Source organism: Cryptomeria japonica, chromosome 11, assembly GCF_030272615.1.
Source record: "Cryptomeria japonica chromosome 11, Sugi_1.0, whole genome shotgun sequence".
In the NCBI taxonomy this organism is placed as follows: domain Eukaryota; kingdom Viridiplantae; phylum Streptophyta; class Pinopsida; order Cupressales; family Cupressaceae; genus Cryptomeria; species Cryptomeria japonica.
In genome coordinates this window covers 170,137,461-170,153,437 of record NC_081415.1, presented here as the reverse complement: position 1 = coordinate 170,153,437, position 15,977 = coordinate 170,137,461, and the positions used below count along the sequence as shown (strand labels likewise).

At 37.8% G+C, this 15,977-nt stretch overlaps 1 pseudogene; it reads right to left on the bottom strand.

Annotated features, from left to right (window-relative positions):
- Positions 1-2,319: 2,319 nt before the first annotated feature.
- LOC131036926 (ricin B-like lectin R40G3) lies at positions 2,320-15,808 on the bottom strand (annotated as a pseudogene).
- Positions 15,809-15,977: the final 169 nt, after the last annotated feature.

Sequence of the window (15,977 nt, the reverse complement as noted above, 5' to 3'; positions counted from 1 at the left end):
TATGTGTATAATGTGCAAGCGCCATGACATCTATGATTCCAGACCTCGTAGTGTTATTATCAAGCTCGCTGAAAGGAATTTTTAAATACTTGAAGTCCGTGGACTGCAAAAGCTAGATCTCTAATGGGAGCACCACAGTATGTGTGTTTGATTGCACAAACCTGAAATTTCTATTATTAATGATTGACCCTAAGGATGCACAGCTAGTTCTACCCAGCACACATAGCAAAACAACCACCACTACAATTTATCAGAAGCAAGGGATCAGCTATAGACAAAATATTATAGAGTACTCGAATCGCCAATAACGATTCCATTGCACTATCCAGTCGAGAATTCAAATAACAAGATTCGCCATCTCCAAAATCCAGTTCATGTGATCGTACAACACCCAAACCAAAAGTACAAGAACTTGCATGAGCAGCATCGTACAAATCATTAATTTCCAATTGGACAAAGCATTGCTCATAAAATTCAGAAAGTAGAACAGAATCGGAAGACTATTGTTCTAGTTGTCAACGATCAGATTGTTGTAGCTCATGTAAGAATTTTTATGGGGCAACAAATTCTTATCGAACATGTGGTCCAGGCACGACAATTACTTCATCCACACAAGTGGTTTTCCAGGGAATATACTGTTAAATGATTTCCCCAGTTGTTGCAAATCATTGATGTAATGGATTATATTGCCTTTCAAGGGGAAGGAACAATCCAATAGCGATTTCGGAGCACTTCGGTGGTCTTTAACAATAGGAAATTGGAGATTTGTTTTTTCCTAATGTTTTATTACGAAGTGGAATTCATCTTACAAACTATCATTTATTTTAAGAAATGGTTGTCATAGGCATTTTTTTCAAGAACTGAAATTAGATATCTTCCACATTTCCAACAGTTTCAAAAAAAAATTAATTTCATCAAATAGGTTAGAAGATATGACCTGCAATGTTAGATTATATACTACAATTATAATTGATTTAGTCATTTTTCAGTCATCCAATTATCCATTTCAACTTCAAAGGACGTGATGACTTTTGATATTCCATGTAAACACATAAATTTTGTTTTCGAAATTATGCATCTCATTTTCAAATTGGTCATATTGTCCACTCATAATCTCACAAAATAATAGGTTTTTTACATCAAATATTGTTACCTAAATTCTCAACCAAATTCAGATCAATGGTTGTGTTGATTAAAGGACATTAATGGAGTTTATTTTATTAATTGTGAAATCCTTGTATCTAAATATCTAGTTTAAACTCTTCAAGATATTTAAGAATAATTACTTCTCAATTAGATGTATAACTCAAATTTATTAGATAATAGAAAAAAATTACCCTCACTGTTTAAAGATTCTCCTCATTGTTTATCTTCTTTACTGCGTGTGTTGATTTGATCACATGAAAACACTATATCAATCAAAAGCTATTAACAATGTCAAAAATGTGCACTTAGTATAATTTTATGTAATTTTGAAATGATAAAAGGATTGATATTTGAACTCATGATCTAAAAATGTGCATATTGAGATTTAAATCTAAGATTTATCAATTTGAAGAGAAATTACATACTAATTTGATCTAATTCATTTGTTATCTTTTTAAAAATCAAATCAAATTAATTAATAATTTTTTTTTTTATAAATTGAAAATAGTTTAACAAGTTAAAACAGACCCTTAAGAGACACAAGAGCTTTGCGAGCATGAGTAATATACTAAACATGAAATTCAAAATAAATTTGGATTGCATTCCTTATTTTCTATGGATAAGAATCCAATTTCTTAAAAACAGAAGATGCATAATGTAAGACTTGCATAGATCGTGAAAAAAGATAAGATGGCATGTTAGAGGCCATTGATAGACTTCTTTCTATTTATTGTCAAAACCTAGTATCTAACTTGCCCACAAATATGTAGTTTAAATTTTAACAAGATATTTTGTAGTTATTACTTTTTCATTAGATGAACAAATCAATTTTGTTAGGTAATAAGAAAAAATTATCCTCAATTTTTATCTTCTTTGATGTACCCCTTGATTTGATCACAACAAAACATTATATAATCAAAATTATTCAATTTCATCTCACACACAATCACATAATCACAAGTTACTAAAATTTCACAAAAAATATCATAAACTGTAGAACACCTTTATTATAGTGTAAGTAAATCCATACAACCCACAAGTCTAAGAACACCCACAACATTAAGCTCCTTATTTACTATATATATATATATATATATATATATATATATATATATATATATATATATATATATATATATATATATATAGTTTATATGTATGGCATGGAGGATGATAATTATTCTAATAGCAGGGGGAAATCTTCCAGAGTTGGTTGTCCTGCTTGTTCCACTTCCATAGCACAGCTCTAGTGCCCTCTTGGATGCCCCCATGCTTCCTATCACCCTGGAATGCATCCAAGTTGAGGCCAATATCATTTACCACCCTTATGGTCTTGTACCCATATCACATGTCCTCACTCTCACTCCACAGCACACTCTCATCATAGGACCGAGCCTCATACTTGGTAAGCAACACCTGCCATAAAACAACAACAAAGTTACATCATGGAAAGGCATATATATAAAAGCAATAATTAGGACATATTCAGCAATGTAGTAATAGTTCAGACAAATGTTATTATACATGTATCATGCTATGTACATACCTCCTAACACGCAACAAGGGCATGACGAAGGGCCTACCCAGTGGCCTTGTTCACAAGTCCAAAGGCTGGGTGACCCACTGCGTCCCTCACATGGTTGCTCCATGACTCATCCTTCACCCATTGCTGCATACATACATATATGAGATCCATCTATCATTAACACAGTCAAATTATAAAATATTAAAATATATTATTTTTTATTTATTCATCATGTGAATGAGGGTTCATTGCACATCATTCTAAAAGTTATAAGAAAAATAACTACAATCCATATCTCATTCCTTCCTATTGATAAAGAAAAGCAAAACCAAACATGCAGTATTGGAAGTCTAGTACCCCTCCTCGTTCAGACTCTTTTTGTATGTTTTTGATTGACTTCAGTTGACTGTTCAGTGGAACATTATTGTATATTGATTCAGATTATATGTGATGTTATTTCATGCTTTATCTGGATTTGTGGTGTATGATTTTATGCAGTATCTCGGTGCTTATGGTTAATGTAATTTTATGGATCATTATCATGGACTAACACTTTTACCTTATATGTGCGATGTGTTATTTATATGTTGCGTGTTTGCATGTGTATGGGATGCGAGGGGATGATTTTCCTTCACTCACTTCGGTGAGACAGGGAACATCACGATTCTCCTTTATCACTGTGCATGTCTTATATATATATATATATATATATATATATATATATATATATATATATATATATATATATATATATATATATATATATATATATATATATATATATATATATATATATATATATATATATATATATATATATATCCACGTGTGGTTTTTTGGTGTAGGACATTGCAAGTACAAGTACCGGGTAGGTACGGGGTATCGACTCCACCTAGTTTCACAAGTCTGAACGTGCCTTATATGTCTGATGGGAGTGGACGAGATAGTTGTTGGACCCTATCTTGACCCGCAATTACACTTGTGTGAGTGTTGTCAGTCGGTTGTCTTTACCATCTGGCTGGTATGCGAGTCATAGTGCTTGGTTCGGTCATTTGTGAGTCATCATTTGATCATTCCTCATTTGTGTGTTTCCATTTATTTTATGGTTATTTAATTGAATGGATGATGATATCTTATGTTGGCGTAATTAGTTAATTATTATGCTCTTGAGGTTATTGATTTAATTAAATTAATGAATTGCTAGATTAAATGGTTAAATGGCTTATATTATTGTGTAAAGTTGCATTATATATTTTGTGGAAGGAAATAAGTATTTGCCTTGCCATTTAAATGATAAATGCTTATGTTGAAAGAAAGTATTATGGAAAATAGAAAATATAAATAAAAGCATTTATTTTACCTTTCCATTTGACTTTTGCATTTTTTTTGTTTTTGGAAAAGGAGTAAATCTGATTTCTTTTTATTTTTAAAATATTTTAATCTGATTGGTGGAGAAAACTTTTAACCTAGGAAGTTTAGGTTGAAATTATTTTCCCATATATTCCTGGAAATTCACGGGAATAGGAGGCTAGAAATTTTAAAAGAGAAATTTGGAAAACCATTCTGAAAGAGGAGCTGGAATTGGATTTGGTTTGCAAGGACTAGGATTCTTCCATCATTTTTCTTGCTAGTTTGCTTCAAGGTTGGATAATCTATTCTTGTTTGAAATTTAATTTTGAATATTTCAGTTGCTTCCTGTGTGTTAAAAAATGCAAATCTCTTTGTAAATTCTTGTGGAATGATTGGAATGGAAGAAAGAGTGTTTGTTATTGTTGGTTTTGTGAAATTTATACATGTTTGCTTATAGGAAAGAAATGGTTCATTTCTCTATTTTTTGTTTGTTATTTGTTTTGAAAATCAACTTCTTGATTTACCTCTTCTAATTGGAGTAGAATGAATTAGATTTAGTTTTGTTGTGTGCTTCCTAGTATCTAATTGCCCAAGATTTGGGATTCTTGTGTGATTTTATTTCACCATTTACCTTATTAGTAAATATCCCTTTGAAATTTGGATTTGGCACGGTGTGTGTATGTGTGCCCATGAAATGAACCGGAGATGAATCGTGTTCATGCTAAAACAGTTTTATATGCTAAAGGCATATATTTTATTTGTTACGTGGACCTTACCTTACCCCGTGGTGGGCTAGTCCCACCACGCGGGTCGGTAGTGTCTGCTACCCGCAAGTAGCAGTGCTACCGGTCGGCAGTACTGCTATGTGGTAGCAGCACTACCGGTCGGTAGGACTGCTACCGAATGGTAGCAGTACTACCAGTCGGTAGGACTGCTACTGGTTGGTAACAGTGCTATTGGTCGATAGCGGCTACTACTAGCAGTAGCAGCACTACCAGTCAGTAGCGGTTGCTACCGGTCGATAGGATTGCTACCAGCAGTAGTGGTACTATTGGCAGGTAGTGTTTGTTGTAGTAGCGCTACCACGGGTTGACCTTGACCCCTGCTTCACCTTGTACCCTTAGCGGTACAAATTTTTATATGCTATGAACTTAAATTTTATAAAATGATATATTTTTAAGTGAATTTTTATATTAAATAAAATTGTGATTTTCATGTGATTTTTATTATGTGGTTTAATAAATTTATCTATGGAAATCAAGGCATGAATTAGTAATTCAAATTAGTTAATTTGGATATATTATGGAAATAGATTAAAATGCCTATTAGGAATTCATGTCTTATTGGCTTGAATATTTAATGTGAATTTTATCCTTGATGGAATATTGATTTGGAAATTGAATAGATGTGAATGTCATAAAGGAGAGTTTTATTTAATTTTCAATCATGAATTTGCAACTGCTTATGATGCTAATTTTCTCAAAGATTGTCTGAGTGCGGACTTAGTGAAATTATCTTTCCATTGCAAAGAGTTGTATTGTGTTATTTATGGTATGTGGTTTAGTCATCCTATGGTAGCATATTTGGTACCTTTGACCAAGTGATATATGATGAATTTGTTGTCTTAACCATGTAGTGTCTTTGCCTTATGGTTAACCAAGAGTTAGTATGTCCTTGTTTTGACCACTTGTATTTGGATAGTGGTGTTATGGTTGTCTGCTTCGCCATAGGGTCCTCGTGGAGTGACCATGTTTGTTTAGTGTCCTTTGAAAGAGGGGCTTTTGAATGGGGGCTGCACCCAAAGAGGTTGGCAAGATGACCTATCGAAAGTAAGATAATAAGTGATAATCAAATTAATTGATTGGGTGGGTAGTTCATAAATATTAAATAAGATATTGTACCTTGCGCATAGGTGAGTTCTTGTACAGGGCTCATAATGTGAGAAGGCCTGGAATGGTAAACTGACCATCTTGCCTTCATGAAAGGCTGGTAGGGTCTGCATGAGACTTAGTTGGAGTCAGAGGTTTGGGAAAGGTTACCAAGATAGTGAGTCGGGACCTATGGAGGTCGACCATGGTAACCATCATAAGTTATGTGATGACACTCTCTCTTTAGGGGTCACTTGTGTTTTGTGATGTCGATTCACTAATGTTTTGTGATGTTGATTCACTTGTGTGTATGATGTTGTTTCACTTGTGTATTGTGATGCTGAGTCACCTAGATTCTTGTGGAGTCGTATTGTGATGTCATGGTGTCATATTGTCTGTCAACCATGTCATGCTTTTGCTTGCTTGAGGGTCCTTTGCTATCTCCTAGCATGGTGGGGTGATTCCATTTTGGGAATTACATGGTCGGGTGATAGTGCCACTTCCCATTGGATATTCTTGTTCGTACCTTCATGCGAGGATTGGCTTCGCAAGTGTTCATATGGTTCGTGACTCATGCTCTATCTCATGTTCGGAGAGTATTGTTCTTTGGAGACCTATGTGGTCATTGTATCATGATCTTATGTAACCTCGTATTTGGTTAAGTTATAACTTTATATGTATATTGAGAGCCATGTATTGGAAGTGCAATGTATCCTATGTTTGGGATGTTTTTTATCACTTTCCTTTATGATATGTGTAAATGTTTATTGAAGAGAAACTATGTTGTATCCTTTCAATCTTTCAATGGTGCATCTTTTATTGCATATGGCTTCTTATGTTCATTGTGCTATGATGGATTATTGGATTAATCTTAATTGTGGAATTTATCTTTTGGTTAATTCTTCGTTGGTAACCCTTAAGGAATTCTAGTGTAAGTATTCCACTTGTGTTGTTATTGTGCTATGTGGTGTCTAATGCACTTGATATGTTTATACTTCAAAAAAAAAAATTCACCCTTGTTGTGGGTTTTTCCTTCGAGGTTCATGGCGGGGAATTACATTTGGTATCAAAGACTATGTTTCAACATTGGGTACTTTGGGTTTGTAGTGAGACCATTCGCCTTGACCTTTTGTGTAGGTCTTAGTGGTGTGTCTTCCTTGTTTCTTTCCTTGCCATTGATCTAAACCTTTTTCTCTTGTGCAGTGTTAGGTCATGGCTAGGAAAGCCAAGGGAGGTGGTCATGTTGGTGGCCGCACCAAAGGCAGAGGAGGAGGACGGGGTCGAGGTTCCAACCACCATAGTCCTTCACCACCACCCACTCATGCGAATGTGGATTGGGATCAGTTTGTTCATCAGGAGGAATAGCATTCAGGAGAGCAGGTTCCTAAAAGGGAAGAGTTGCGACAGATGTTTCAGGAGGTGCTAGCTAGACTAGGCCCCAGACCTGAGGTGGATCAGCCCATCCATGCCCAGGTAGAGGAGTTGCTTCAGTAGATTCCAAAGAGAGAGAGAGAGATCTCCTAGAAGGAGAGAGGTCCCAATGGACCAGGATCCAACTAACATGGGGCACATAGGGACTTGATGAGGTCCAATCCTCCTTTCTTTGATGGTAAAGGTATTGGTCTTGAGGTAGAGACCTGGCTGATCAATTTAGATGGGTGTTTCGCCATGTACCCATATGGTAGCAACACCAAGGAGAGATGTGCTATCATGCATCTTAAGAGTTTTGCATCTATCTAATGGTGGTTAGAGGAGGAGAGGATCTGTGTGAGCATTAACACCATGTTATGGGAGATCTTTCTGAAGATATTCAGGGCATGATTTCTCTCACCCACCCTAGTGGAGGAAGTCGAGAGTAGATGAATTCTATTCTCTGCGCTAGTTTGGGTTGTCAATAGATCAGTTTGAGCACAGGTTCTATAAGCTCAAACAAAATGTCAGGATCGGCAATGGTGAGGCTATGCTTGTTCAGCACTTCTTGAGGGGTCTTAACGACTGCATCAGTGGAGGAGTGAGAGTTTTTGAGCCTGCTTCAATAGAGGTAGTTGTGGCGAAAGCCAGGCTGGTGGAGCAGAACCTTAGTCATGCTCATGGCAGCCAGTCTAGAGTTTAGATTGGGAGTGATCCTCTCAATGGGTCTAGAGGGAGAGGGAACCAGTCCCAGACTGCTACACCTCTTAGGGGTCCTCAAGCACCCGCTAAGGGTGGTCAGCAGCAGTAGCCGCTGAGACCGAAGTAGTCTTAGGGCCAGTCAGGTGGCAACTCTCAGTTTGGGAAGAGTAGGAACTGGCAGAAGAGTAGGCAGACTTTTCCAAGGTAGTCCTCTTAGGGTGAATCTCAAGCCCCTAGCGGGGAAAGCTTTTAGCAGTCTAGTGGGTCATCTGGGAGTAGAGCACCTGTTAGAGGAGCTTGCTTCACCTGTGGTTAGTTTGGCCACAAAGCCACTCAATGCATTCAATGTTCACACCAGACAGGTAGTCAGAGGCTAGCCGCATCAAAGCTAACAGTGGGGGATGCAGGTAGATCCCATAGAGTATTTGCAATGATGGATGACCGCCAGGCTGAGCATCAAAGTACCATGATTGAGACCACAAGTGTATTGTGTGGTATCCCTATCTCTGTACTTTTTGATTTTGGTGCTTCAAATTCCTATATTTCTTCATCCTTTGTGGAGCGGTGCGGGCTCGTGTCTACTAAGCAGGTGGATAGGTGGCAAGTAGAGTTGGCTATCAGTGTGTGTGTGTTTGTAGATGCCTTCATTCCTAGTTGTGAGTTGGACCTAGGCCCCTTTGTCACTTCAGTTGACCTTTGAGTCATTCATTTGGGTTTCTATGGAGTTGTGTTGGGAATGGATTGGTTATCGTCTCACAGCACTCATGTAGAATATTGTCTAAAGATAGTAGAGTGTTTAGATGACCATGGCAAGAGAGTGGGGATCATTGGAGTTCAGCGATCGATATCCTTACATATGATTTTCGCTATGCAACTTAAGCGATGTTTGCGTCAAGGGTGTCATCTTTTTGTAGTTTCTCTTGAGGATGTGGATGAGGAAGAGAGTATGTTGATGTGTTTTCTTTGGATATTCTCAGTATGCCTCTGAAGAGAGACATGGACTTTCGCATTGACTTGGTTCACAGTGCGGAACCTATTTCAAGAGATCCATATCGGATGACTACTCAGGAGTTGAGTGAGTTGAAGTTGCAGGTTGAGGAATTGTTGGCCAAGGGGTTCATTCATCTCCTTGGGATGTGTCGATTATCTTCGTTAAGAAGAAGGATGGTTCTCTTTGATTATGCATTTATTACCGATAGCTGAATAAGGTAACCATCTGAAATTGATATCCATTGCCTTGGATAGATGATCTTTTTTATCAAGTTAAGGGAGCCAAGGTGTTCTCTAAGATAGATTTGAAATCTAGGTATCATCAATTGTGCATTCATGATGCAGACATTCATAGGATGGTGTTTCGTACTCGTTATGGTCACTATGAGTTCACAGTGGTGCCATTTGGGTTGACAAACGTGCCTTCGATTTTCATGAGTCTTATGAATGGGGTTTTTCGCACCTACCTTGACTATTTTGTCCTTGTGTTCTTGGATGACATATTTATTTATTCTAGATCTATGGAAGAGCATGAGGGCCACTTACGTCAGGTTTTGCAGTGCTTGAGGGAGAATCAAATTTTTGTGAACTTGGCGAAGTGTGATTTCTTCTAGTCAGAGGTGAGCTATCTTGGTCATATAGTTTCGAGAGAAGGTGTATCTGTGGATCCTTCTAAGATCCAAACCATTGTGGATTGGCTAGCGCCGACCAATGTTTCTAAGGTTTGAAGTTTCATGGGTTTGGCCGGATATTACCGTTGCTTTGTTCAGAGCTTTTCTCGAATAGGCTATCCGATTACTTCTCTTCAAAGGAAAGGGAAGAAGTTTGTTTGGTCAGAGAAGTGTGAGTTAGCTTTTCATACCTTAAAGGAACTCATTGTCAGTGCTCTGATTTTGGCAGTTCCTGATCCATCCACAGATTTCATGGTATGCATAGATGCCTCTTTAGAAGGTATAGGTGCAGTGCTTATGCAGGATGGACGTGTGGTTGCCTATGAGTCTCACAAACTCAAGGATCATGAGTTGAGCTATCCATTTCATGACTTGGAGCTGGCAGTTGTAGTGCATGCATTGGTTATATGGATACATTTCCTGTTGGGGCGTCGGTTTGAGCTACATAGTGTTCACCACAGTTTGTAGTATATTTTCACGTAGTCGAACTTGAATGCTCGATAGCAAAGATGGATGGAATTCCTCTGTGAGTATGATTTTGAGGTTCGTTATATTTAGGGGAAAGAGAATGTAGTGGTAGATGCTTTGAGCTGTAGGCGGCATGAGGTTGCAGCATTGTCCCTTGGTGTGGACTTGAGTGAGAGAATCCTTGGAGTTCTTCTTCAGGACACTTGGTATCAGGATGTTAGAGCCATGGCGGAGTCCGGAAGACCATTGGAGGGTATATATTCTAGATATACTCTTGATTCAAATGGTCTTCTTCGACATCTTGGATGGATCTATGTACCTTCTTTGGAGGGTCTTCGCGTTTTGATCATGACTGAGGCCCATCGTGCACCTTATTCGGCACACCCTGGTGTCAAGAAGATGCACGCAGATCTTAGACAGTTATATCATTGGGCTGGTATGAAATGTGACATTGTTGATTTTGTGTCGAAGTTCTTGGAATGTCAACGAGTGAAGGCGGAGCATCAGCACCCTGCAGGGCTTTTACAACCTAATTTGATACCGGAATGGAAATGGGATATCATTTCCATGGATTTCATTGTGGGGTTGCCTATTTCATCATGGCGTCATGATGCCATCATGGTCATTGTTGATAGATTGACCAAAGTTGCTCCTTTTTTTCCTATTCGATCTTCTTATACAGTGGCAGTGGGGGATCGAGTCTTCTTGGAAGATGTGGTGAGGTTGCATGGGATCCCAAGGCAGATCATTTTTTATAGAGATCTTGTCTTTACATCTACATTATTGACCTCCCTTCAACATGCTTTGGGAACCCAATTGAACTTCAGTTCAGCTTATCACCTAGAGGCTGACAGTCAGATTGAGCATGTGAATCAGTTTTTGGAGGACATGCTTCGCATGTATGTTATGGATCAGTAGTCGCACTAGGAGGAGTATCTTTGCCTTGTGGATTTTGTTTATAACAACAAATATCACAACTCTATAGGCATGTCTCCCTTCCAGGCATTGTATGGTCATCCTTTCCATACTCCTTTGAGTTGGGATCGGTTGGAGGATAGGGTGCATTTAGGCCCGGATATACTTTGTGAGATGGAGCAACAGGTTGAGCAGATTCGTGGCCATTCGGTTGTTGCTTAGGAAAGGTAGAAGAAGTATGTCGATGCTCATAGAGTGGATCGTTATTTTTCAATTGGTGACCATGTGTTCTTGAGAGTGCATCCACGGAAGAGTTCGATCTGTTATGGAAAGGGTTCCAAATTGGCGCCTCATTTTGTAGGCCCTTTTGAAATCCTTAAGAGGATAGGACCTGTAGCCTACCATCTTGCCTTGCCACTGAGTCTATCATGCATCCATGATGTCTTTCATGTTTCTTTTCTTCGACCTTATCATCCTGATGTGACTCATGTTCTTGATTAGAATTCTTTGCAGGTCGAGGACGGGCAGCTTTCCATGGAGCCTATGTGCATTCTTCAGCGTTGGGATTTGACCCTCAAGGGTCATACCATCGACCAAGTAAGGGTCCTATGGGACCCAAGTGATGAGACCTCAGTGACATGGGAAGATGTAGCGAAGATGAGAGAGATTTATTCTTATATGTTTTAGGCTTCCAGGAGTAAGCCTAGGCCTGGGGGGGAGGATGTAGTACCCCTCCTCATTCAGACTCTTTTTGTATGCTTTTTATTGACTTTAGTTGACTGTTCAGTGGAACATTATTGTATATTGATTCAGATTATATGCGATGTTATTTCATGCTTTATCTAGATTTGTGGTGTATGATTTTATGCAGTATCTCAGTGCTTATGGTTAATGTTATTTTATGGATCATTATCATGGACTGACACTTTTACCTTATATGTGCGATGCGTTATTTATATGTTACGTGTTTGCATGTGTATGGGATGCGAGGGGATGATTTTCCTTCACTCACTCTGATGAGACAGGGAACATCACGATCCTCCTTAATTGGTGTACGTGTTGTGTCTGTATATATATTTTTCTATATGCATGTGTGGTTCTTTGGTGCAGGACATTGCAGGTACATGTATCGGGTAGGTATGGGGTATCGACTCCACCTGGTTTCACAAGTCTGAGCATGCCTTATATGTTCGATTGGAGTGGAGGAAATAGTTGTTGGACCCTATCTTTACCCACAATTACACTCATTTGAGTGTTGTCAGTCGGTTGTCTTTCTCATCTAGCTAGTATGCGAGTCATAGTGCTTGGTTTGGTCATTTGTGAGTCGTCATTTGATCTTCCTCATTTGCGTGTTTCTGTTTATTTTATGGCTATTTAATTGAATGGATGATGCTATCTTATGTTGGCGTAATTAGTTAATTATTATGCTCTTGAGGTTATTGATTTAATTAAATTAATGAATTGCTAGATTAAATGGTTAAATGGCTTATTTTATTGTGTAAAGTTGCATTATATATTTTGTGGAAGGAAATAAGTATTTGCCTTGTCATTTAAATGGTAAATGCTTATGTTGAAAGAAAGTATTATGCAAAATAGAAAATATAAATAAAAGCTTTTCTTTAACCTTTCCATTTGACATTTGCATTTTTATTGTTTTTGGAAAATGAGTAAATCTAATTGCTTTTTATTTTTAAAATGTTTTAATCTGATTGGTGGAGAAAAATTTTAACCTAGGAAGTTAGGCTGAAATTATTTTCCCATATATTCCTGGAAATTCACGGGAATAGGAGGGTAGAAATTTTGAAAGAGAAATTTGGAAAACCATTCTGAAAGAGGAGTTGGAATTGGATTTGGTTTGCAAGGACTGGGATTCTTCCATCCATTTTCTTGCTAGTTTGCTTCAAGGTTGGATAATCTCTTCTTGTTTGAAATTTAATTTTGAATATTTCAGTTGCTTCCTGTGTGTTGAAAAATGCAAATCTCTTTGTAAATTCTTCTGGAATGATTGAAATGGAAGAAATAGTGTTTGTTATTGTTGGTTTTGTGAAATTTATATCATATGTTTGCTTATAGGAAATAACTTGTTCATTTCTTTATTTGTTTTTTTGTTACTTGTTCTAAAAATCAACTTCTTGATTTACCTCTTATAATTGGAATAGAATGAATTAGATTTAGTTTTTTTGTGTGTTTCCTAGTATCTAATTGCCCAAGATTTGGGGTTCTTGTGTGATTTTATTTCACCATTTACCTTATTGGTAAATATCCCTTTGAAATTTGGATTTGGCACGGTGTGTGTGTGTGCCCAGGAAATGAACTGAAGATGAATCGTATTCATGTTAAAATGGTTTTATATGTTGAAGGCATGTATTTTATTTGTTACATGGACCTTACCTTACCCCGTGGCAGGCTAGAGCCACCACACAGGTCAGTAGTGTCTACTACCCACAGGTAGCAGTACTATCGGTTGGTAGTACTACTACGTGATAGCAACACTACCAGTCGGTAGGACTGCTATGTGGTAGCAGTACTACCGGTTGGTAGGACTGCTACCAATTGGTAGTAGTGTTACCAATCAGTAGCGGCTGCTACCGGTTGGTAGCACTGCTACCGTTCGGTAGGCCTGCTACTAGCGGTAGCGGTACTACCGGCAGGTAGTGTCTGTTGCCTTAGCAGCGGCACTACCATGAGTTGACCTTGACCCCCACTTGACCTTGTACCCTTAGCGATACAATTTTTTATGTGCTATGAACTTAAATTTTATAAAACGATATATTTAAAGTGGATTTTTATGTTAAATAAAATAGTGATTTTCATGTGATTTTTATAATGTGGCTTAATAAATTTATCTATGGAAATCAAGGCATGAATTAGTAATTAAAATTGGTTAATTTGGATATATTCTAGAAATAGATTAAAATGCCTATTAGGAATTCATGTCTTATTCGCTTGAATATTTAATGTGAATTTTATCCTTGATGGAATATTGATTTGGAAATTGAATAGATGTGAATGTCGTAAAGGAGTGTTTTATTTAATTTTCAATCATGAATTTGCAAGTGCTTATGATGCTGATTTTCTCAAAGATTGTTTGAGTGCGGACTTAGTGAAATTGTCTTTCCATTGCAAAGAGTTGTATTGTGTTATTTTTGGTCTATGGTGACATATTTGGTACCTTTGACCAAGTGATATATGATGAATTTGTTGTCTTAACCATGTAGTGTCTTTGCCTTATGGTTAACCAAGAGTCAATATGTCCTTGTTTTGACCACTTGTATTTGGATAGTGGTGTTATGACTATTTGCTTCGCCATAGGGTCCTTGTGGAGTGACCATGTTTGTTTAGTGTCCTTTGAGAGAGTGGCTTTTGAATGGGGGTTGCACCCAAAGAGGTTGGCAGGATGACCCATTGAAAGTAAGATAATAAGTGATAATCTAATTAATTGATTGGGTGGGTAGTTCATAAATATTAAATAAGATATTGTACCTTGCTCATAGGTGAGTTCTTGTACAGGGCTCATAATGTGAGAAGGCCTGGAATGGTAAACTGACCATCTTGTCTTCATGAAAGGCTGGTAGGGTCTGCATGAGACTTAGTTGGAGCTGGAGGTTCGGGAAAGGTTACCAGGACAGTGAGTCAGGACCTATGGAGGTCGACCATGGTAACCATCATAAGCTATGGGATGACACTCTCTCTTTAGGGTCACTTGTGTTTTGTGATGTCGATTCACTTATGTTTTGTGATGTCGATTCACTTGTGTGTGTGATGTCATTTCACTTGTGTATTGTGATGCTGAGTCACCTGGATTCTTGTGGAGTTGTATTGAGATGTCATGGTGTCATATTGTCTGTCGACCATGTCATGCTTTTGCTTGCTTGAGGGTCCTCTTCTATCTCCTAGCACAGTGGGGTGATTCCATTTTGGGAATTACTTGGTCAGGTGGTAGTGCCACTTCCCATCGGATGTTCTTGTTCGTACCTTCATGCAAGGATTGGCTTCACAGGTGTTCCTGTGGTTCGTGACTCATGCTCTATCTCATGTTTGGAGATTATTGTTCTTTGGAGACCCATGTGGTCTTTGTATCATGATCTTATGTAACCTCGTATTTGGTTAAGTTGTAACTTTATATGTATATTGAGAGCCATGTATTGGAAGTGCAATTTATCCTATGTTTGGGATGTTATTTATCACTTTCCTTTATGATATGTGTAAATGCTTATTGAAGAGAAACTATGTTATATCCTTTCAATCTTTCAGTGGTGTATTTGTTATTGCATGTGGCTTCTTATTTTCATTGTGTTATGATGGATTATTGGATTATTCTTAATTATAGAATTTATCTTTTGGTTAATTCTTCATTGGTAACCCTTAAGGAATTCTGGTGTAAGTCTTCCGCTTATGTTGTTATTGTGCTATGTGGTGTCTAATGCACTTGATATGTTTATACTTTAAAAAAAAAAATTGTTTCGCCCTTGTTGTGGGTTTTTCCTTCGGGGTTCCTGGTGGGGCATTAGAGGAAGTGTATATATACCTGAGTTGGGTCACTAGGATTGTAGTAAACAAGCATTGCCCTTCCATCTCTAATACCGAGAGCATAGTCGAGATTGGATATAGAGAAGACCCTCACAATCTACCCCTGTGGAAGACTGTGGTACCTCTGTTGCTCACTGTAGTTGTACTCAGACTAATCATAGCCATAGTTCTATTGTTGGCCACACCCACCATCACAGTCATTTGGGTATCTCATACTGCTGGTAGTATGCCATACTTGCCTTATGAAATGTGATAACAAAGAGAAATGAAGGAAGACAAATAAGAGGTTATGTTGGCTTTGTGGTTTGGAGGGATGGGTTTTATGGGGTTTAAATAGGGCGGAGCAGAGGAATATTAGTTTGTGGAGAACATCCAAGTGCATTACTGGAAAGTGAAGGAATA